Here is a 25,645-nt window from a genome sequence, read left to right as displayed (position 1 = left end):
AAAAAACATCAGGGGTGATTGTGCAATTATTAACGCTCGGAATCCTAGACTTGTCTTATGCCCACCATGTGGTACTTCCCCGTTATTGTTCCCTCTGGGTTTCTTTTATCAACATCTGCAATCTGTGCATCCTCTGGTTCATTTTCACATTGAGCCACTTAACATTCTACCTATGTCTCTAAGTAATAGATATCAGGTCCCGGGCTCACTATCAGATAACTATTGACAAACACATAGCGACCAGGTGGATAAACATGTGGGGGAGCTTACTATGCAGGGGCCTACTAGGGATATAATGTCTAGCAGTCACAGTGCCCCCACAACTACGATTAGCTGGGGCTGCTAGTACAAAATGTAATAATAACTTTGATGGGGAAACACTGGGGGGAACCTACGTACCACTAGTTAGCCTGACGTGACACCTGGGGGCAGTGAGTGTATTAAGAGTAACAACGAGTGCTACAAATTCGCCACATGGAACGTGCAAGGTCCACATAACAAGATTGGGGCAGAGGAGTGGTGTAATATTGTTTATGACCTTGATATCATCTGTATCCAAGAAACGTGGTGTGTCGTCCCTACCCATGTACAAGGATTTACCTCACATTTTCTGTATGCCACCGCTTACCAATCAGGGAGAGCTAAGGGCAGGTTCCAGGTATTTATCTCTAATAAACTCCCTGTAGTAGTTAAAAAAAAACTCTTGGGAGACCCCTAATTTTCAACTGCTGTGGTTAACTTCTAGGAGCATGGTGAATGTGGCGCTAATCAACTTTTATAACAATGTCTTTGATTCCACTCGTTGCAGAGTAGCCCACACTCTGGATCATGGTTTGCATAAATGTATACGCCCAATCCACTCAACTTTTATTATACTATGGATGGGAGATTTTAACAATCAACCCTGTTTCTTGCCAGCATCCCAGGCCTGCAGGCTAAATAGCCATGAGGGTGTAGGCTAGGACCATTTTTGACGCAATGACTATGGAGAGGTTCTTAATTTAATCCTATCCAAATATCACACATGGAGATAATGGGGAAGCAATTCCATTCTTTAGAGGTAACAACTCATCATCCATTATGGATCGCATCTCAGGCCCTCATTACGAGTCTGGCGGTCTGGAGGCCGCCAGACCCGCCATGGCAGTCTCACCGCTGCTGAGGCGGCGGTGAAGACTACGGTATTACGAGTTGTGGGGTTTGGCTGAAGCCTAACCTCCACAACTCCACCTGGACCACGGTACAGTCGCATTGCCATCCAGATTACGAGGTTGCACACCGCCAGGCTTTCCGTGGCAGTCACCCCGCCACGAAAACCCTGGCGGTCACGCACCCGGACAGGTATCCCCATTCGTGTCGCCGGCACAAGCACCCCACCCCAACACGTTCACACACATTCACACATGCACCCACACACATCCACGCACATACAGACACTCACCCCACTCATCCACGCACTTGCTACATACACCCTCAATCATTCGTACACACTCACACAAACATGCACACTGCAACATGCATACACGCACTTACACCCACTCAGTCACACCCATTCAAAAATGCATATGCACCCCTCTCATTCACACGCAGACACATATTCACATACATTCACACACCCTCACGCACAAAATATCACACCCATTCACAGACATACACATACACACCACACACAAGCACCACACACCCCTCACCCCCCTTGCGGACGATCCACTAACCTTTTCCAGCGAGGGGGTCGTCTGGGAAGGGATGGGTCCTGGCAGTGTTACACTGCCATCACCACTACGCCAGCAAGACTCCGCCAAGCTGTATTACGGCTCGTAATACGGTGGGCGGAGTCTTGGTGGTGTGGCGATGCTGGTGGTGCACCGGCCTCTGGACTTCGCCCAGGAATGGGCGGAAGTCCATTCACAACTCCTAATGTGGCGGACAGCAGACAGCCAGCATTGGCAGTCTGCTGGCTGCAGCGGCTTTGGCAGTCTTTAGAGAAAAAGTTAGGATGACGGCCTTAGTGTCTTCAACCGCTATCCATGTATCTGACCCCCTCTACATTGCCCAATCCTCATTGAGTGACCATGACCCGATTATCATCCCGACCCTACTTTGGGGCCCTATGCGTGAGTCTCTTACTATTATGACTCAGGTTGATGCATATAGGACTAATGGAGTGAGATTAAAATAGAGAGATATTGACCCAGATGGCTTACTACAGAATATTGAAGGGGGGTGTCTGCTCGAGCTTAACTATTGCTTGAAGATGAAATTGACCCTATAAGGTTGCTTAGTTGTTTCAATCATGTTATTTCCTGTAGCAAGGTCCTTTTCACATGCCAACCAAAAGTCAGGCAGCCTGAGAGGAAAAGAGGATGGTTTGACCACGCTTGTACTAAAGCCCTGGGGAACTCAGCCCTCCAATTCTCCACTAGAGACCCTGCGCCAATCAGGACACTACGTGGTAAATATAGGAAAGCCTTGGAGTGAAGGAAGAAGTTGCTGAGAGAAGAGGCCTGGTCAAAATTAGTCCTGGCCATGTAAACAAACAATAACAAACTGTTCTGGGAAACACTAAATTAACCCTTTTTATCTAATGAGGTGTTTCCTGAATTATGGTCCACAGGGTCCAGTTCAGTTGGGATGGCCCACTTCTTTGAGGTTTTCAAGCAAAAGAAAGAGGTGGCAGAGGTACCATGGTGTGGGAGTTCCACTTATTTAAATATTACCATTGAGGAGGTTTGCCTGGCCATTTCAGCTGGTGCTGGGGATAGGGCCCCCAGTCCTGATGGGGTACAGGTGGATGTCTTCAAATCCAATATTAACCTCTGTGCCCCAATCCTCACTAGAGTGTTTAATGTGGTAGCAACTGGAGATATCCCATTATCCTGGACTTCTTCCATCATTGTACCCATATATAAAAAAGGAGGTAAATCAGACCCTAAAACCTACCGGCCAATATCATTGCTGGACTCATCTATGAAGTCCTAAGTAGGGTCTTATTGGCAAGACTTGACGAGGTGGTATCGGACAATAACATTCTCAGTTTGGTTTTAGAAAAGAATTAGGTACCATTGAGCAATGTGTAAATCCAGACCTGTTGATAGGGAAATATGCGGGGGCTAAAACGGGCTTTAGACCTCTGTTTTGCGAATCTCAGTAGTGCCTTTGATTTAGTAGAGCATGACCTTTTGTGGACTACGCTACTGGAACTGGGTACCCGAGGGAAATCATTGACTTTTTGGCCTAAATATATACAAACCTAACATGCAAAGTCTGCTTTGGTCTAAAGGGAGAATGCGCCCCTCCCTTTAAGGTCGGGAGAGGTATCCGCCAAGGCTGTGTCCTTGCTCCATTAATGTTTTCTCTATTTATCAATGGGGTAGATAATTTTCTGCAGACCCATCAAACGGATCCACCTTGTGTGGCAGGGCTGTTATTCTGTGCAAATGATGCAGTCTTGATCTCTAGGACTCCACTGGGACTCCAGAAATTAATAAATGGCTTTGAGGAATTTAGGACACTAAAGGGTATGATGATTAATAAATATAAAACTTTCACTATGGTCTGTGGACAAAAGGCCCAGAAACGTAGAAGTTTTTTCATAGAGAACACACCAATTACCACCGTTAATTCCTTTAGTAATATGAGTGTCCTATTTTCAAGCAAACGGTCCTGGGAACAGCATATTTACATGGGTAGAAAGAAAATGTGTAGGAACTTGCATGGCATCTTTAGATTTGCTACTAAACTGGGAAGTCATCCTATAACAGTCAAGGTGGATATTTATAGGGCCAGAGTTTTATCTATGGCAGTTTGTGGGGCAGGGGTTGTACTAAGAGCACTCCCCTGCAAATAGAGGACATTTTTTCCTAAAATGGTCGCTATGCACACCTACCTCAGCATATAACTCGATTGTACATCAGGAGATGGACCTCCAGTATCTCGAGGATGTGTTACAGATTAGCCCCTTGCTTTTATGGTACAGTATTTGGGCCAAAGGTGAAACTATTTTTACTGAACAACTTATCTTAGATTGTTTAAAATTGGACAATGCCTTATGTATCCCCTGGCTTGCTTACACTGATTACTCTCTTAAATATTTGTTTAACTTAACTATAAAATCGGACCCACGACTAATGACACTTTCAAAGAAACTCTTCAAGGATGTGTTCCTGCAATATAGGTTGGACGGCAGGAGAGCCATCGAAATGACAAAATCTGCAGCTGGTGTATGTATGTCCTTTTCCCTTGAGGAAAGTAGTAAAGGATATTTATCAAGCATTACTAATATGCAACATCATTTTGTTCTGATAAGATTTAGACTGTGAATGGTGCATCACTTTGTAGGGTTCCCTAAAATGAGGTCTTGACCCAATGAAATGGTCCGCTGCCCTTGTGATGGGGTTAGCAAACAGAGCACCTTGCACTTTATGCTATTTTGTACATTTTATGTACACCTCAGGATTTTTTTTATCTTAAACCTCTTTTAATTGCCCAGAATATAAAAACTCATCTGGCCGCATTGGAATTTTTACTAGAACAAAATAATCCCCACTTGTGTTACAAGACAAAGTTAAACATTTTAAATGACATTTATGTACAGAAAAGCCTCTCTTTTTAGATTCTGTACTGTCTGGATATGAGTGACTACATGTGCTGTGTTTTGTTTTGATTGTTTTAATTATTTATGATAACCAATATTATGATTTTGATTAGGATTCTGCACAACGATTTATTTATTTATGTATTTTATGGCTATTTTGTATTTGCCGAATAAAGTTTACAAACCGAAACCAACTTTACATTATGGCTTTGGTGATAGGGTATAAAGTAGTTCCTAAGGTTTACAGTGCGTAAGCACTGACAGCCTTTCTCCCTGGTGTGTGTCTTTCCATATGGGGAGATCTTTATGGTCACCCATTCAGAATGCTCAGTGCCGCCTTGTAATACTGTCACCAGGCTGGTGTTCACAAGCAATGCCTAATCCAATTGATCTGTCTTATAAATAGAAATACTAGACTGACTTACTGGCATTGGCAATGCTTTTTTAATATGGTTTTGGGCACTGCCTAGGGATATATATGTTTTCTTTCTCTCTTTCCTTTTTCTCTTTATAATGCACCACCCCCACGTGTTTTTTTTCTCCAGACTCTCCTTGCCCGATTCTCTCTGATGCTTTAGGCTCCACTCCGAGTACTGCTCCTCATTCGGCTGTCTGTCACTTATGTTTATTTTTTTATATTTATTTTTTATGCAAGCCTAACAGCTGCCAAGTACTGCTGGGCCCCTCGTGCATATTTCTTTTCTATTTTTTACCACTTGTATTTAAAATGGCTGCATATGTACATGCATCATGAGGCATGTCAACCATCCCAATCCAAGATTATAGGCCATGCACGCGCAAGTATTTGAAAAGCAAGGAGCTCTTCTATCCAAGACCTGTTGGCTTTGCCAGTGCTTGTTATACTAGCAAATACTGTGAATTTGGCCGCCAAATAGCAAGTGAAGTGATACGATCAACCATTTGACAAGTTATTTTAATATTGTCATTCACGAAAAAATAAACAAATATGAACCAAACCTGAAACTATTCCCATCATCAATATGAGTATCTTTCACATTTCATTACCTCAAAAATATATAGTGAAATTGTCTATTTTTCCAGAAGTTTCCCAAGGAAATTATATTATGAGTGTTCAGTGCACTGAAACTGCAATGCACATAATAGTATTTAAAGTCTGACATGTAATTTGGCCTGGCCAGGCAACCGTTCTTAAAGTGTATGAGGAAATAAGAACAACAATAATGGACGTGTTTATTGCTGAGGAAAGTGATATATAGGCAGAGTACAATGTTAGGTTATAGGGCTAAATATTAGAAATAGATTCCTATTTTTAAAAGGTAAACTGTACTTCGCCTTTGCTAGATAGATGTGCATAGAATTTCTATTAAAACTAAATATAGAACAATGAATGGGCTTAGCATTGTACAAAATGTAAGCAGCACTGTATCATCTGTAACCAAATAACTGTTTGCTGGACTGCAATATATGCAGGAAAGAAACAAATTGTAGTATTGGTCAAGTGCAATGACTTACCTGTATAAATTAGCATTGGTTCCTTTAGCACATACGATGTGACAGCATGAACAATCCCGTAATTACTTTTTACACACTTCCTTAATGCTACTTAATTCTGCATTCATTTAAGTCATTGTTTGCGGGGTACTAAATGGTTGTTGTATGTGAAGGCTATGAAATGGGTATAAAACTAAAATGATTACAATGATTCTACAGCGAGGTAAAAACAATTCAACCGATTTTCTAAAGTACATGTAAAGTACAACATTTATAAATTATACCAACATCAGTTCGTAAATAACCCACGTGTAGTGTATTTACTAAGCACCCCTGCTGAAAATTAAATAACATATGTCTGATCTAAGGAACAGTCTTAATTAGGTTTAGTGGAGTTACATAAAACACTTACATGTGCCTTTTCCTAGCCCTACGTTTGCACCTTTCTGACATTAAGGAAAAATACGGCATTACTATATGAAATGAGACACATTTTTAGTTCTCTGTTAGTCCTGGCATCCTTTGCGTTATTTCCCCCTTTTTTGGCTTCAGACCTTCTTCTTCTGATGTCTTAGTTTTTAAAGGCCTTACGATTCTGCACAACTTACCACTGCTAACGAGTGCTAAAGTTCCTATGCTGTTTCCCCAAAAATTGGTAACATTGCCCAAAAGGCATAGTTAATGTACTTATAAGCCTCTAGTATATTGCACTACATTTGTCCAGGGCCTGTAAATCAAATGCCACTATTTGGCCTGCACCACTGATTGTGCCTCCCACCTGTTAAATAAGGCTTAGGCCTGCCATTGCAGAGCCTGTGTGTGCAGTTTTGAATCGCCATTTCTACCTGGCAAAATAAACCCTTGCACTTCAAAGCTAGTCTAGAAGTTTCTCCCACCTTCAAGATTCCGGGCACCAACATGTAAATGATGGACATCAGGCACAAACACTTCAGTACACTTGTGGACCTGTGGATACTCTGCCCATGCTGTGCTGCTGAAGGACTGCCATTCTGCTGGAACACACTCTGCTGTACTCCTGCTTTGCTGTGCTGACCAACTGCCTGTTGCCTTCTTGCCTGGGAGTGAGAAAGGCTGGACCTGCATCTCTCCAACCCAGAACCCAGAGTGACTCCAAAGGCTGGTTGGCTATCCTCCTGATCTGCACCTCGATTCTGCCATCTGTGAGTCTACCCTGCCAAGTGGTGCCACCCCAGTCCTGGACCCTTGGAAGCAGGCCTAAGGTGCTTACCAGCAGAACTGATGCATCTTCTCTGCTGAGCAGCGCATCCCCAAGTGAAACCGACGCCTCTCCTTGGCTGAGTGATGCATCCTTGAGCAGAACCAACACATCGCAGCTGCTTTGTGCATTGAGCCCAGTGCAAAAGACTCACATCGCCGCCACACTCCTCATCTTTGGTTCGACTCATTGCCTTTTAAAACCATCACTGCACAACGCTTCCCTGGAGCACGTCCCCGCATTCCCTCATCGACAGCAGCCTCGACGATGATGCCAAATCTCTGTATCTTAGCTTCACCACTCACTGGAACCAACACATTGCCTGGGCTGCGCAGTGCATTCCTGTCAGTGCCCTTCACATTGCAAGCCCAATTTATGGGATTCTCAACACAACAAGACCTTGTACCGCAGCTTGGCTGCATCTCAGAACAAATGCATTGCATCGACTGAGCAGTGCATTTTCTACCTCGGATCCACACAACGCTCCACAAACAGAATTTAAGGTAGTTGGTTCAGTGGGCCTAGCTAGACCCTGAGGCCAATGCTTCATTGAGGTTGGCCTAAAGATGTGTCTTTTTACAATTCCGGCATGACCAAATATCCCGGGTTGACGTTTTATGCTTTTAGGCAGTATTTCACAGTTTTTTCTTAAACAATTCATGATTCAAGTTCTACAGATGGGATTTTTGTTGATTTGGTCTATTTTATTAATTAAATTGAGTTCTATTTTGCTAAGTTGGCGTGGGGTTCTTTTTGTGTGAAGTTCTCACTATTTTACAGTTTGAAGAATTGCCCAAATAGTTTACACATTGCCTTCAAGTCAAGCCTCAATGCTCTGTGCCAAGCTACCATAGGGTGAGCTCAAGTTAAATTGGACTTTGCTTGTGCCTTACCCTGGCAATCATTTTGGTTGCTGGTTGACCAGGGCTCACACCACAGCCAACCAACAACCCAATTTCTCACATTCTTGCTACAGGTCTGACAAGGTTTCATGTTGACGCAGACACACACACACATACATTCACAGACACACACACACACCCTCCCCCATACATGTATATCTAAAAGTACCTTTGATCAGCCACCTTCAGCCATTGGCTTGATTGGGAATACTCCCTTTAGGCATTGGCAGGTTGGGGTCCCCCCCAAATTTTGGATCCAGCTCATGGCATTTCCCAGTGTTTATTTTTTTTTCTTTAAAGAAAATAGGCCCCTCCTTAGTTAGATTAATGCTGCGAGAGAGAGCAGAACAGCTCAATATCTACTAAGATGTGGTGCTGTTTGGTCCTCACCCTGCACTAGTGCACTTTTGGCTGCCATGCCTTAGCGCAGACACCGTTGCGCCAAAGTGCAAGGGTGCCTGCATTGTGGGAAGCATACTATGTTTTAAGACGTTTTCCACCTTGTGTGTTTGTCGTACAATGCCTCACACATGCAAAGTGGCAAAATCGAGGGGAAATCAAAACATTTCTTCTTGTTATGCCTACCTTCAGGAGGCACAGGATGTAGTCACAAATCCATGTTCCAATTCTTTGTACACAAATATTTTGTGTCAAAACCCATGGGTGGTTGCATGGGAACACCCATTCGCCACCCAAGAAATCCTTCTTGACACAAAGCAATGGAATACAGATCAACCTTGTGTAACTTTGGCCTTCAATCCAATGCAAATTGTGATTTGTGTTGGATTTGCATTACAAAAAAGTAATGCACACCCAATCTAAAGTGTTTGTAAATCTGTGCTTTATTCTGCTGTGGTTGCACCCTTACCTACTCCTGAGATCGCCACTGGCAGTGGCCTTTCAGTGTGAGCTGCAGAGCACAGTCTCAGCACCTCTGAGCTCATGCCATGCACTCAGGACCACAGCCTGACATGCAACCAGCACCCAATAATGCCTACACCCCCGTCCCTGAGCCTCTGCTCCCAACCTGAGCTCTCACCCTGGGTCACCCACTAGCATCCCTTCTTCATCTGTTACTCCTGTAAATGTTACTACTGTGTGCTACTGACTTCGACTGCATCTCCGACACTGTCACTAAACAGCAACACTCGGGTCAGTGTAAGTGTGAGGTTCCCCATAGCACGCCTGAAAAATATGCTGTCCCTATTGGTTCCCTTGTATTTAAGACATTTGCTTACTTTAAAATGTGATGTTGTTTTAAATTGCAAATACATCTGGGTACAGATTACACCAATGTTTCTAGACCTGTATTTTAAAGCAAAATAATTTAGTGAGAAAGCAAGGTTTTTAAAGTAGTGGGAACTTGAAGTCTATAGAACTACTAAACACATTAAAAACTGCCTCATCTCACTGTATTTACATGAGCAACTGTTACTGTAATGTGCAAATTGTACAGTGCGGCAACTTCAGGTCCTTTAAAGTGAGTGCTTGCCCAGTTTCTTGCACTGCATGAGGCATCGACTTTGGAAGAAAATGTGCTAATGAGACCTCAGGATGCACCCACAGCTGGTGGCTGTAATTAGACATATAGAAATACGTGCAGAGGGGTCTTTTAACGGGATGAAAAAAAGTGGAGGCTCCCTGAAAGGGAACATTTAAAATATATTTCTGTGACTCCCATAGTGTGCCACCCTACCGGTATTTTGTCTCCTCTTTGAGATGTTATTTCATTCAGATATTCAACACCACAACTGAAATACAGCTAAAACCTGCCAGTACTATTTGCTTTGTCAATGGTTGTTAGCTGTTTGAGATAAATGAGTAACACCAGTGATTTGTGATAAATAAAGACCACTGTATATGTTTCAATTCTGAAATTGTATGACTGTGAATTAAATTATTGAGCCCTATGGAAGGAATATTGGCCTTCAGTTACATGTGATTTATGCTAGATATATATATGCACTTTTTCTCGGCACATCTTGTTCGTCTGTCTATCTGCACATCTTCAACATAATTTATTACCTCTTCAGCACCCTCTTTTCACTCTTCCCCAAATGCACTTTCCCTCATATCCCTCTCTCCAACCTCCCCCCACATACACTCCACTCACTCACGTTTAAGCACTTTATTTTCTCTTACGTTTGTTTGGTAAATATTTTGACATCTATGTACCCCCTTCACGCTCTTTTACACAGAATTTAAATTGCAGCTGGAATACATGACCATTGTCTTGTGTGCCTTGCAGAGAGGCCAACCCAGCAATCACTTTACTTTGTCTTAAGCCTCAGTGCCAGAGCTCTCAATCAAAGCCCCTCACACACCTGGCACGACTCAAAGTATCAAGAGTAATCAGATGCACTATAAAAATACAGAAACACAACATGATGAAATAGCTAACACTCTTGGGGAATGCAAGATTAAGTAAAAGATATGAAATAAAAAGAGGAACAAAGTTGCTGACATGCATTACCTTAACATTTTTACAGAAGTGTAGCTTATGCGGGTGTTTGGGGTATTACAGCCCCCTTAATAAATTTACTTTCTGATGGATAGTTGGGTACAGATGCTTTCAGTGGGGTATGGTGAGATGTCTGTCGGATTTCACCAGAAATGTTTGCTTATACACAGACAAAAAAGCACACTCTCTCCCTCTCCGATTTGAAAGTTCTCAAAAATATTAGTTATTTTACAAAATATTGGGGGTCATTACAACATTGGCGGTAAAAGCCGCTTACCGCCCTGCAGAAGATCGCCAACACACCGCCGTGGCCGCGGAAATCCGCCACAGCTATTATGACACACATCCCGAAATCCGACAAAATTCAGACACCCACACAAGTCCGCCACACCAAAGGTCAGTGATAAACTGGCAAAAACAAAACCTACACCGTCACGCCAACAGAAATACGCCCATGCTATCACGACCCACAAATCCACGCAGCGGTCTTTCAAACGCGGTATTCCATTGGCGGTACACACCGCCGCGCTCAAAATACACACACATCTCCAAAACACCACCACATTGGACAATTCGAAATGCACACACCTGATACACATACACACACCACTCCCAAACACTCAATACTATATAAAACACACACCCACATCACCCACAAACCCCTACGACCAAAAAATCTGAACAAAGGCCACAGAGAGACACCACCATCCACAAACTAGCAGCCACAGGCACTCAACACCATCACCCACACCACTTCCACGCACAAAACACCACACACCACTACATCTCACCACACTTATCACCACATACACCACCCCACACATCACCTACACCACCCCATGGCACGGCAAAGACACCCCAGGTTCTCGGAGGAGGAGCTCAGGGTCATGGTGGAGGAAATTGTACGGGTAGAGCCACAGCTATTTGGATCACAGGTGCAGCACACCTCCATAGCTAGGAAGATGGAGCTATGGCGAAGAATAGTCAACAGGGTCAACGCAGTGGGACAGCACCCAAGAAATCGGGACGACATCAGGAAGAGGTGGAACGACCTACCAGGGAAGGTGCGTTCCGTGGTCTCCAGACACAACATCGCGGTACAGCGGACTGGCGGTGGACCCCCACCTCCTCCCCCACAACTAACAACATGGGAGGAGCAGGTCTTGACTATTCTGCATCCTGAGGGCCTTGCAGGAGTCGATGGAGGAATGGACTCTGGTAAGTCAAATCTTAACTATCATATCCCCCACCCTACCTGCATGCTATCACAGACCCCCACCCTCACCCCCTCCCGTATCACTCCAACTCCTCACATATGTACTACTAACACAAACCACCCATCCCAACACCAAGCCCTGCATGACACAACAAAGCATGGACACCCATCACTAAAGCACGCCCACTGCACATACCCATAACACCCCCCTAAACCATCATCACACAAGCCCCCACACAGGAGTGCAAGCACTGGGGTACACGGTCACCCACCCATTGCACACCATGACACACACAGATGCAATAATCATGCTTTTACACCCCTGCAGGACCACTACCCAACATCATCAGACAGGAGGGTACAGACATCTCCACCCCACCCACAGAAGAGGCCCACAGTGATGACAGCAGCTCTGTCCAACTGGATCCAGATGGCCAGCCCGGACCATCGTGGGCCTCGGGACAGTCGGTTCCCCACACCCAGTCACAGGCCACCACAGACCTTCCACCCTCTGGTAACAGCAGCACAGCACCCACCCAGCGGGCCCATACCTCCGTACTCAGGACCTGTCAATCAGCTGTGTGTCCACCACTACAGGGAACACAGGATAACCCACACCCCAACAACAACAGGGACCTGGGGGCAGTGGTAGTGGGCACACGGTCCAGGGGACGGAGGCCCAGTAACACAGGGGAACTGGGAGGGCTGCTGTGCGACAGGGGCGGACAGGCCTAGGGAACCCACTCTCCACGAGGCCCTCTCCTCCATCATGGGAGAATACCACCACTCCCAGGAGACGATGGCAATGGTCCTGGCCAAGTTTCAGGAGACCCAGCTGCTGCAGGAGGAACAGTATTTGGGGTTCAGGGAGGAACTCAGAACCATCAGCACCGCCCTGGGCACCATCATAGGGGTGCTGAAGGAGATACTTAACACCAGGAGGGACACTGTGGCACTCCAAGGGGCCCCTGACACTAGCATGGACGAAGAACTGCCCACCACCTCCGCCCGCGCCAGTGGACAGGAGGCACCGCCACAGGACCACCACACCAGCACCCCACCCCCTGCAGACGGAGAACCACCCCGCAAACAGTCCCTGAAATCCAGGAACAAGACAGAGCGCGATGCCAAGACCCCTGCCAAGAAATGAGACCACCCTGATTGTCATCCTACTGTCCCACTTTGTAACCCTGTCCATATTGGAACTGCCCCAGCTCCATTTCCTATGCCCATATGGGCAATGCATCTGTGAGACTAATAGACTGGACTCTGCCATGGACATTCCTCTACCATCACCCCTCACCATTTTACAACCCCCGTCCAATATTTAGCACTGCAATAAACACCCTTGAAGCACAAAACAATCTGGAGTCAGTCTGTGATTTTGAAAATGTGTATTAGCAATGACAGTGCCAAAATGCGTTCTCAAATGTAATGTCAACATACCTATGTCACACATCTCAAGTCCATGAGGAATGTAAGCAGATGACACACGTTGGTAACCACACCTGTGAAACCGTAATGGAAATGTACAACTCAGTTACCATATACTGGTTGAAATCGACAGACAGGATAGAGGTAGAAGTGTGAAAGTACTTGTAGTAGGCAGGAATGTGTTCTCACCTGTGTGTCATTGGAAATATTGCTGGATAGCTGAGTCCCTGTTGTCAATGTCTTCTTCCTCTGCTTCCTCCTCATCAGTGTCCACAGGCTCCACAGCTGCCACAACACCGTCATCTGGACCATCCTCCTGCAGAAAAGGCACCTGGCGTCGCAAAGCCAGATTGTGAAGCATACAGCAGGCCACGATGATCTGGCACACCTTCCTTGGTGAGTAGAATAGGGAACCACCTGTCATATGGAGGCACCTGAACCTGGCCTTCAGGAGTCCGAAGGCGCGTTCGATCACCCTCCTAGTCCGACCATGGGCCTCATTGTAGCGTTCCTCTGCCCTGGTCCTGGAATTCCTCACTGGGGTCAGTAGCCATGACAGGTTGGGGTAACCAGAGTCCCCTAATAGCCACACACGGTGCCTCTGGAGTTGACCCATCACATAAAGGATGCTGCTATTCCACAGGATGTAGGCATCATGCACAGAGCCAGGGAACATAGCATTTACCTGGGAGATATACTGGTCTGCCAAACATACCATCTGTACATTCATTTAATGATAACTCTTCTGGTTCCTGTACACCTGTTTACTCCTGTGGGGGGGGGGGACCAGAGCTACATGGGTCCCATCAATGGCACCTATGATGTTGGGGATATGTCCAAGGGCATAGAAGTCACCTTTAACTGTAGGCAAATCCCCCACCTGAGGGAAAACGATGTAGCTCCACATGTGTTTCAGAAGGGCAGACAACACTCTGGACAACACGTTGGAAAACATAGGCTGGGACATCCCTGATGCCATGGCCACTGTTGTTTGAAATGACCCACTTGCAAGGAAATGGAGCACTGATAGCACCTGCACTTGAGGGGGAATCCCTGTGGGACGGCGGATTGCTGACATCAGGTCTGGCTCCAACTGGGTACACAGTTCCTGGATTGTGGCACGGTCAAACCTGTAGGTGATGATCAAATGTCGCTCCTCCATTGTCAACAGGTCCACCAGCGGTCAGTACACCGGAGGATTCCGCCATCTCCTCACATGTCCCAGTGGACGGTGCCTAGGAAGGACAACAGTGACCACAGAGTCAAACAACTCAGAGGTATGTACCCACAGTCTACACAGAACACCATTCATACACAGAATCTGGCCTGTATTTGTGCGACAAGGCCTAGGTCTGTGTGACGCAGTTGTGAATCAGGCCATGTGGGCCCCTGAAATGGCGGCTGCCTGACCTCTAAAGTGGGACAATGGGATGTGAGGTAACTGCGCTGGCGTTGTACACCGTTGCGGTAGGCGGTCGGAGACCGCGGCGCAATGCAGCATTGGTTAACATTGGACCCTATGGGTCCCAGGAGCCAATGACGATTTACGCCGGTGGTGATGGTACGCACAGCCACGGACGTGACCGCCGCGGACGTGACTGCCATTTTCTAGCTGTTCAATCACTCGATACCTGATTTTCAACAGGAGAGGACATACACTGCAAGTGCTGCTGTGACCTCAGTCTGGAAGAGACAATGGCTCGTGCGTCTGGGGAAAGGGCCCCAACCTTCACTGCAGAGGAGTTGGAGAAGCTCGTGGATGGGGTCCTCCCCAGTACACGCTACTCTACGGTCCTCCAGACCAACAGGTAAGTACAAAGGGAGCAGGTTGAATGGGCTATGCCTGTGTGGAGAGGGCTGGTTGTCAGAAGGAAGGGGGCACAGTTGTGCGTGCATGAAGGACTGTGAATGCATGTGCCGCATTGCAAGGCTAGGGATGTGGGCCACTCACTTTAACGGTGCAGTTGGTAATGACTTCTCTTCTTCCCCTGTACATTTCGTGTAGGTCAGGGCCCACCAAAAGAAGGATATTTGGCGTGCCATCGCCAAGGACGTCCGGACCCTGGGGGTCTACCACAGACGGTGCACCAACTGCCGGAAAAGATGGGAGGACATTCGCCACTGGAGCAACAAGACGGCAGAGGCTTATCTGGGGATGGCCTCCCAACGTGGGAGGAGTGTCCGTCGAACCATGACCCCCCTGATGTTCCGGATCCTGGTGGTGGCCTACCCTGAGTTAGATGGGCGCTTGAGGGTATCACAGCAGACACAAGGGGTTGAGTACAACATCATTCAGCGGACTTTGCGCGCAGTGAAGGTGTCTGGGTGGGGGAGGAGGGCTGTGGGTTTCCCTAGGCCAGGGCGAGTTCCGTAGGCTAGGCCCCTCCGTAATGCAGGCCATGTGGCACCCCACCCCACCTCTGTAGAGTGCCAAATACAGGTATACATGCCCCTGTGTCATCTACGTGTGCAGATGTCGACCATAGCAATGTAGGACATATCCCAGGAATTGCATCTGTAGAGCCCAACAGCGCGGCGTAGTGCAGGGGGCTTCTGTGTCTGTATTGTCTGCCAACGGTAGTGGTAAGCCATGCACTCAACCTGTCTTTCTTCTGTCGTTCCCCCCCTTTTTGTGGTCTCCCTGTTCTTGTGTGCATCAGCATCATCAGGCGGAGGTACAGTGGCACCGGAGCACGAGGGAGCTGCATCCCACATGGCCATGGAGGGCCACACCACAGACTCGGAATACACCAGTGGGAAGGAGGGCGAGGGGAGCTTCACGGCGGTCACAGGATCTGATCCAGCGACACGGACTCGTCCTCCGATGGGAGCCCCCCACTTCTACAGGTACAGCTGCCACACCCCCTACCAGCACCGCCCTCCCAGCAGCCCCTCAGCCTTCGCCCTGTGCCCGCTCACCCAGGAGGGTGGGCATCACCTTCGCCCCAGGCACCTCAGCCCCTGCCCCTGTCGCCTCTGCTGTCCTCAGTGAGGAGGCCATTGACCTCCTCAGGTCACTCACTGTTGGGCAGTCTACCATTTTGAATGCCATCCAGGGTGTAGAAAGGGAATTGCAACACACAAATGCATTCCTGGAGGGCATTCATTCTGGTCAGGCAGCCCTTCATCGAACTCTGCAAACTCTGGCCTCAGCACTGATGGCAGCCATTGTCCCTGTCTCTATCCTCCCCCCTCCAACTTCCTCCACCCAGGCCCAATCCCCTGTACCCTAGCCTATCCCAAGCACACCATCAGACCAGCATGCACACACGTCAACACACAAGGGAAGCTCAGGCAAACATAAGCACCACGCATCCCATAGGCACTCACGCAAGCATCACACACATACAGAGACAGCAACACCCACTGCCTCCACTGTGTCCCCCTCCTCGTCGTCTCCCTCCTCCCTCCCAGTGTCGTCTACACTTTCACCTGCATGCACTACCACTACAGCAACTGCGTCCCGCACCAGCACACCCACCACCACACCCCGCTCACGTGCACTCACAACCCCCACTACTATTTACACGTCCCCTGTGTCCTCTCCCAGTGTGTCTGTGACGTCCCCTCCCAAGATACACAAACGCAGGCACATACCCACCCAACAGCCATCCACCTCACAACAGCCTCCAGCGCATGCACCTTCACCCAAAGTCACCAAACGTACACCTCCTACAACCACTACCTCTTCCTCCACTCCCAAACCCCCTCCAGCTACCCGTCCCAGTGTTCCTAAGAAACTTTTCCTGACCAAGCTTGACCTGTTTCCCAGCCCCCCCTCCAAATCATAGGTCCCGTACTAGCACCTCAGCCAAAAAATCTCCGGGACCAGTGGTGCCTGTTGTTACAGGTATGTGGAGTGCACCGGCCACCAGGACAGCCAGTGTGACACGGAGCCACAGCACAGCCAGTCCCCCCCCTGTGAAGCACCAGAAGTTGGAAAGTGCCCGGCGGGAGAGTTTGAGGACTCCAGCCAGCAAAGCCGCTCACAAGGGTCCCGGGGGGAGTGTCGACTCAGCTGTCATTCCTCCCAAGGTGGGGAAGTGGCAGAAGAAATCTCCAAAGTCTGGGAGGAGCAGCACGGAGGAGAAGACCACCATCATCCCCGCTGCCCAGGAGGCCACCGCCAGCCCAATCGTCACTGGCCAGGAGGCCACCGCCAGAGTCAGTGCCCAGGAGGGCAGCCCGATCGTCAGTGGCCAGGAGGCCACCGCCAGAGTCAGGGCCCAGGAGGGCAGCCCGATCGTCACTGGCCAGGAGGCCACCGCCAAAGTCAGTGCCCAGGAGGCCACTGCCAGCCACAGCCCAGCTGCCCAGGAGGGCCCCGGCAGCCACAGCCCAGCTGCCCAATGAAGGACCACCAGCCCCAGCCCAGCTGGGCAATGAAGGACCGCCATGGCAAGCTCCGCTGAACAGGGCAAGCACCGCTGAACAGGTCAGAAACTGCAAACTCAAGCACCGCTGAACAGGGCAAAGACCGCCATGGCAAGCACTGCTGAACAGGGCAAGCACCGCTGAACAGGTCAGAAACTGCAAATTCTAGCACCGCTGAACAGGGCAAAGACCGCCATGGCAAGCACCGCTGAACAGGGCAAGCACCGCTGAACAGGTCAGAAACTGCAAACTCAAGCACCGCTGAACAGGGCAAAGACCGCCATGGCAAGCTCCGCTGAACAGGGCAAGCACCGCTGAACAGGGCAAGCACCGCTGAACAGGTCAGAAACTTCAAACTCAAGCACCGCTGAACACGGCAAAGACCGCCATGGCAAGCACCGCTGAACAGGGCAAGCACCGCTGAACAGGGCAAAGACCGCCAACGCAAGCAAAGCTAGCCCATGGGCGGCAGGGGCAGTGACGCAACTGGGACCGTCACGGGGTGAGTGATGCACTCTGGGCACCAGTCCCCCTCCAGAACCAGTGGAGACATGCATCCCCTCCGTCTGTCCTTCACAGGATGGAGCACTCTGGGCACCAGTCCCCCTCCAGAGCCAGTGGAGACATGCATCCACTCCGTCTGTCCTTCACAGGATGAAGCACTCTGGGCACCAGTCCCCCTCCAGAACCTGTGGAGACTGTTATCCACTTGAGGGACTGTGGCTTCTGCACTCCCCAGGATGGTACAGTGGGCAAACCACCCACTGTAGAGACTTGAGAGACTGTGGCTTTGCACTCCCCAGGATGGTACAGTGGGCAAACCACCCACTGTAGAGACTTGAGAGACTGTGGCTTTGCACTCCCCAGGATGGTACAGAGGGTAACCCACCCACTGTAGTGACTTGAGAGACTGTGGCTTTGCACTCCCCAGGATACATCAATGGGCATGGAGCCCCCTCGTGGATCTGGTGTGGTGCACTCATCTGGCTGAGGTGCCCCCCCTTCCCTTCCCCCTGAGGTGCCTGTTGTATTTTTATCTGATGCCCCAGCAGTGTTCTCTCCATTTTGATCAAGTATTTGGTGTGGGCCTCGCCCGTGCATTTTGGGCCCAGTGGTCCACGGACAATGAATGGTGCATTACCTGCACTACTAATCGTGATGTATATTTTGTTTAATGTGTATATATTTATATATATCTGTATATATTTGGTTACTGTATTTTGATATATTACAATGGTTCCACTCATTTCGTTTTGTCTTTGCATTCTTCCGGGGGGGTTGGGGGTTGTTACTGTAATGTTTGGATATGCATTGGTGTGTGTGTTGTAGTGGGTGAGGGTCGGGTGGGGGTTGGGATGTTGGTTGTGTGTGTCCCTGTCTTTTGCCTCCCCCTCCCCTATGTCGGAGGTGCAGTACTTACCGTTGTCTTTGCCGCCGGCGTTGATAATCGTCGTATAGGAGCAGGAAGACTAGTGCAGGAAGAATATGGAGTTCCGGCTCCATGGTGCCCTCCTTCCTCGTGGAGTGTGTAGAGGTGAGCGTTTTCCCTTTGAAATGGCTGTTTCCGCCGTGTTTTTATCTGCGGGGAATCCACCCTGGAAAAGGTGGCGGATTGGTAGGTTGTGATACTGTGGGCGGTACATTGTCTCCCGCCTGTCTGTTGGCGGTGACCGCTGCGCTGTTTGTCTGTACCGCTGTGGCGGTCGGAGCGTTAAAGTGGTTGTCTTTGTTGGCGGTTTCCGCCACGGTCATAATTCCCATTTTTTTACCGCCGGCCTGTTAGCGGTCTTTCCGACGATTTAACACCGTCCGCCAGGGTTGTAATGACCACCATTGTGTTTTCTTCCTTAGTACCCCTACTAATCCACATTCCTCTCCCTTTCCCCTGCCCCTTGGCCCCTCTCATGCACCCTGCTTTCCCTATAATGTATTTAAACATTATATGCCAGCCTGATTTTCAGAAAATCTGAATCGACAGCCTAGGACAGGCAGCCCCCACTTAGATACATCGACTTGTTTAGAGATATAATTGTATCTCTAAATAAATCTATCTATTGAATATTTTTGGTGGTAAATGTGTAGGAATTTCAGAGGGGCGCAGCCCAAATGAAGAAGCCGCTCCTGATGCTCCCACAATAGAGCTGTCTAACAGCATTGACAAGTTTTCCAAGGCCATGTGTGAAGTGCTGCTCTATTCTCGGTATTGTCCTTGAATTTTGCGACTTGTAGTCTTATTTTTTAACTATGAAATAGATCTAATACTCCCAGAATTAAAAAAAAATCTTAACGTGGAGCAGCACAGCATACATGGGCCTGGGAAACATGGCAGCTATGGTCTAATAGTCTTTTTTCTGTGTCCTTACACAGAGGCACACACATCATGCTGCACTCTGAGATAAACAGACAAAAACTACTAGATCCCAGGATACAACCTTGAGAGCTTATTCACTGAGAAGAAATAATGGGAACCTGCAGAGGGTGAATTCAGAGAGTGTGCTTTACTGTAGATGTTAGTGTATTGGGCATTGATTACTGTTTGCTGCAGACCCCGTTTTCTACCTAGAAAGCACAAGTGGATATATCCATTTAATTTCTGAGAGTCTGTTATGATCTCAGTATTCCAATGTATGTTGAGGGTGCCAAGATAGCTCTATGTCACATAGGCACTATTTGTCCACTTCTGGACATTCAGCCCTGCCAAGTTTCCCAGGTCCATGCGTGATGTGATGCTTCTGTCCAAGCTTTTTCTTTGAATTATGGGAATTGTAGTCTTGCATAGTCCATGATAAAAAAGGACTACATAATGGATGTTAATTCCCCGAAATGCCAGGGGTAGCGGAAGTAACATCACATGCCCTTTGACCTTCACTTTCACTCACACACACGTACTTACACATGCACACAAATTAACACTTACATACACTTACATACACTCTCACTCACATACACACACTCTCACCTGCAAGCACAAACACAGCATACATTGAAAAGCATGTTTTACTTACCTCAGCTGCCAGGGAAGGTAATATTTCAGCTAATTGTACTCCATGTTTATTACACTAAGATTGAATAATATGTCATTATTCACTCTTAGTGTAATAAAAAATTGACAGTAAACAAACAGGGGGGAGCCCCAGCTGACTTCCATTAAGAAGAGCTGCCACTTTCGTCCTGGCACTGAATTTTCCATCTCTGAGTCCAGAAGTCTCAAAGACAGTTACAGGGGTAGCACAGGGCAATCCAGGGGTCACAGCTGCGACCCCTAAGTGACGTCCTTGGACTACACGTCCCTGAATTCAAAGGAAAAAACTTGGACTGGAGCAGCACATCACACATGGGCCTGGACAACTTGGCAGGTTTGGACGTTTAAATATCAAGTTGTAGTCTTGGTTAATTTTGATTGGCCCTGTACATCCTCTAATTAGAATTATAGGTACTTGATTTTTGTGCCAGACACTTGTTCGTATATTAATTCAAATTATTTTATTTGTCTGACACACATACGATTCAAAAAGTATAATATTCTCACATTAAGGAACTAAGGGCCAGATGTAGGTAGATATGATTTTGCGACTCGGAAATTGCGAGTCGGAGCGACTCGCAATTTGCGAGTCGCAAAATCATATGCAGAATAGTGTCCATGACACCATTTGCGAATCGCAAGGCGGTCGCAAAGACACACCTCATTAATATTAACGAGGTGGGTCGCAATTTGCGACCCCCTTGCGATTCCCGGCACTCACAGGGATGGTGGCCTGCTGGAGACAACAGACCTCCATGTCTGTGACTGCTTTTTTAATAAAGCAGGTTTTTTTTTGTATTGCAGCCCGTTTTCCTTAAAGGAAAACGAGTTGCAATACAAAAGAAAAAACAAAACCATTTGGTTTAATTTTTTTAGAGTAGGCAGTGGTCCATTAGACCACTGCCTGCTCTGAAAAAATATTTATGGCCACATTCACAAAGGGGAAGGGGTCCCATTGCGAATGAGTTAGCACCCACTTCACATGGGTGCTAACTGCGAATTGCTTTGCATCAAGCAATTCTGCATCGCGGTGCGAATCGCAAATAGGAAGGGAACACCCCTTCCTATTTGCGAGTCGCATTCCCATTTTCGAGTTGGCAAAATTCACAGTTTGCGCCATGCAAAACGGTTGCTACATCTGGCCCTAAAACACTAATGCCCTCATTACAACCTTGGTGGTCTTCTCTGAAGACCGTCGAGGCAGGGGACGCCAGAATACCACCAGTGGTGGCGGTAATTCTGGCTCCCTATTTTGACTTTTCCGCTAGGCCAGAGGATGGTAACAGTGTTACCGTCCGCTGGCCCAGCAGAAAAGTCACATCAACATTGCTGCCGGCTCGTAATAGAGCCGGCAGCAATTCTGATGTGCAGCGGGTGCAGTGAAATGCGCGATGGGGCTATGCCTGGGGGCCCCTGCACTGCCCATGCCCCAGGGGCAGCCCAAGTCCCCCTTACCACCAGCCTTTCCGTGGCGGTGTTCACCGCTGTGGCCAGGTTGTCAGTCGGGGACTCATAATCCCCAGGGCAGCGGTGCTTGCGGTGCAGCTGTGTTTACCGGCAGGCGAAAGTGGAGGGGCTGGCGGTATGGCAGTGACTATTGCGCCACGATCATAATAGCTGGCGGAACACCGCCAGCCTGTTGGCGGTGTTACTGCCAGCTCACCGCCAGCCACCATGGTCGTAATGAGGCCCTAAATCAGAAAAAAAAAAAACATCATTTGTAACAAGTTCAACTCACGCCTTTATGTCAAATGCAGGACACTGACCGCCAAGTCATTAAGCTGGTATTGTAAATCTGTTCGGGGAACTTTGCCATGCTCTAATTGTGCTTGCTACCTCTGTGCACCCTTTGCAGCACTCCTAGAAATGCTACTCAGTTCGTGTTTTTGTGACTGGAGAACGGAGTTTCTTCCTGCTGCGTTCAAAGAGAGCACTAAAAACGGTTTGTTGACGGGGTTCAGAGGTGTTCGATTTTTTCCACCGTCTTTGATTAAATGGATGCATTCTGTTTTTGGATTGAGCGTGGGCGTTGTTAATCAGGTCTTCTCAATGTATATGTGTGGTGGCTATTGTTTTGAGTCATTGGGGCTATTTACGTTAATTCCTTTGACTTTTGAAACAAGGGATTTGTGGTCTTTTATCCTTTGTTGAATTCCGCTCCCTGTAGTATAGCGTTCTGTTGCATCCTGAATGAAGTATTTCTGATTCACAAAGACTTTAGCATCTCCCTCTTCACTTGGGGTCTGGCTCAAGTTGGTCTTGCTGACTTGACCTCTTCTGGCATCTTTAGTCTCTTACCAGTTGCGAGGCAAGTGTGCAATGGACTTCAATGCAATCAAGTGAAATTGGTAATCAGGTGCATGGTTGGAAGTGCAGCGGTTCCACACACCCATCTATTTTGTCCATACCGCTCTCTAATCAGCATACTATTTCTGATTTTCTCCCTGTTGTGGGTGGTTTTACGTCCTTTCAGTTTCCGGCTGCATTGGTCCAGATAAGCTCATGGGTGGTTGTGGTCACTGGTCACTGAGTAATCAGATGGACATTTAATTTTTTCCTAGCTTTTGCATGACTATGATTCAATTCTCTTAGGGGTCAGTGCCTCACATGTCAGCCAGGCCTCAGTATGATTTGCTTTTGTTTCGTCTTGGTACTTGGCTGGTTCCTTAACAGATTACACTGTTCACTGACTGCTTTCTTATGGCCCATTGCAACTCCATGTCTTGGGGCATTGGTGGTTTCTAGATGCATTACCTCAGATGGTAAGAGTACTTCACTCTGATTATTTTAGTTCTTATGTGAGGTTGCCCTCTGTTTACTAATTCTTACTTCCCGTTATTTGTTAAGGCCTTGCTGGTGGGGTCTGACTCTGCCAATTCTTCCATCCCATTGGGTTGGAAGTCTGCATGCTGGCCTGAGTTTGATGCATTTTTATCAGAGTTGTGTGGTATGCGTGACAGGTTAATTTCCAGGTTTGGCCTATCTGATATCTCTTCTTTCCTGTTGTGTTGTCTTCTGTTCAGAGGGGTCGACCAATTTATTATCAGTGATGTTGCTCAGCAACAATGGGGCCTCATTTGTTTTCCTGCTGGGCAGGCATTTGGCCTTTGTAACTAGAGCCTGGTGATCAACTGTTGCACAAGCTAACTTCTGAGCAGATCGACATGGATACTGCTCTTTTGAGTAGCACTGGTGATGCTCGCAGCTGGCTGCCACCAGGGTTTTTTCTTTGCTGTGATCTCCAGGCTGGCTTGGTCTCTGGTGAGTAGTATGCAAACCTTGTTCCTTGATTACTGCATTATGCTGACCTTATTCTCTTCTCTGCAAGTACTGCCTCCAGCTAGCTTTGGCTCTTTGATTTCTGTCTCTCTTGCTGCTCTTCAGGAACAGCTCCTCTTTTACTGGCTGCAGGGAATCTGCCTATTCTGTAGTTCGAAGGGACCTTATATGGTGTTTTGCATTTTATTTTATTCATCTGTGACCCTTCAGCTCCATTCTAGAGGTCAGATCAGAGTCGCCTGTGTTCTGTGCTGTTCTGGTGCATAGTGGCAGACCAAAGGGGCTTCAGGACTCTCAGAATCCCGACGATCTTTTCTAAAAGACCGCTGGGAACCCACTCTTTTAGTTATGATCACTAGGCATAGAGACATTCCATAAATAAACTGAGCCTTGAAAAAGCCCCAGCCGCTAAGCAGAAAGGGGGTGACACATGTGCTGGCTGTCTTTAATAGAAATTGCTAAATCACAGGAATTAATGTGATTTGTGATTGAAAGTCATTGGTCGATACTATTAATGGATTTCATTCGAGTCTCCAAGATTTGCTGTTAGAAATAAACATATTGAACAAAACTACCATGCCTCATTATGCCAATTGTGGGACAAAGTTTGTTTTTCGATTAGGTGTAACAAATGATGGAACCAAAATGATTAAACATACAAGGTAATATCACAAGGCATTGGAAAGAAAGAACATTATTATAAAAGTAAGGTACTGTACTAATGCTGTGCTGGCGCTGCCCCCTTATAATAGAAGTTTTTTCCTGGCACATTAGGGATTGAAAAGTCAATCCACCTATGATGAAGCTGGATTCCTCCAAGCATAAGTCATCCACTGTGAGTACCAATTGTAGTGCTTGCTCTTGTTTTTTGTGTGTATTCCTAATAGGTTGATAACTGATGTTACCAAATTACCTTTCTATGACAGGATGTGGCATGTGTACTCCATCCTCTTTCCTGGGCTGGCTTACTGCAGCTGTGAATCATGTATTCTGCATAAAGGTGTGGCCTTTGCCACTTTCCTGCATTATGGGCTTCTCCATTCTACCTAGTGTAATTCTGTCATTTTGGTTTCATATCTGTCTTGTGTTATTTCTGGATGAGGACGTGAAGATGGATGCCGGCTCCTTGCCTATAAGAAGACCCTAATTGGTGCTTTATTTGTTCTTCCTGAAGCTCATGAACATTGTTGACCTGGATAGTGAATCCTCTTTCAAGTAGGAAGGTCTTTAGGCATCCAGAGGGATTTTAAATAAATGTCAACCTGAGGTAGGTCTTATTTTGGTTCTGGAGATCTATTTGCCCCCTTCCTGGTCTTTTGAAGGTTTATTTTTTACGTTGTTTTGACATTTGGCTCCATCAACCCTTTTCATCTGGGTTTCCCTATTGGGAAGTGTCTCTTCAATTTCAGACTTGTTATTAGGATGATTGGTTTTGTAGGTTTTGGAACCTGTGTCAGGTATGAGTATTTCATCCCTCGGACTTACTGTATGGTCTTTGAAAACCGCCAACAAAGACAGCCACTTTAACACTCCAACCGCCACGGCGGTACAAACAAACAGCTTGGCGGTCACCGCCAACAGACAGGCGGAGGACAAAGTACCGCCCACAGCATGACAACCTACCAATCCGCCACCTTTTCCGGGGTGGATTCA

Source organism: Pleurodeles waltl, chromosome 10, assembly GCF_031143425.1.
Source record: "Pleurodeles waltl isolate 20211129_DDA chromosome 10, aPleWal1.hap1.20221129, whole genome shotgun sequence".
NCBI lineage: Eukaryota > Metazoa > Chordata > Amphibia > Caudata > Salamandridae > Pleurodeles > Pleurodeles waltl.
The sequence above is the reverse complement of the archived record's forward strand: the minus strand, read 5'-3'. Positions refer to the sequence as shown.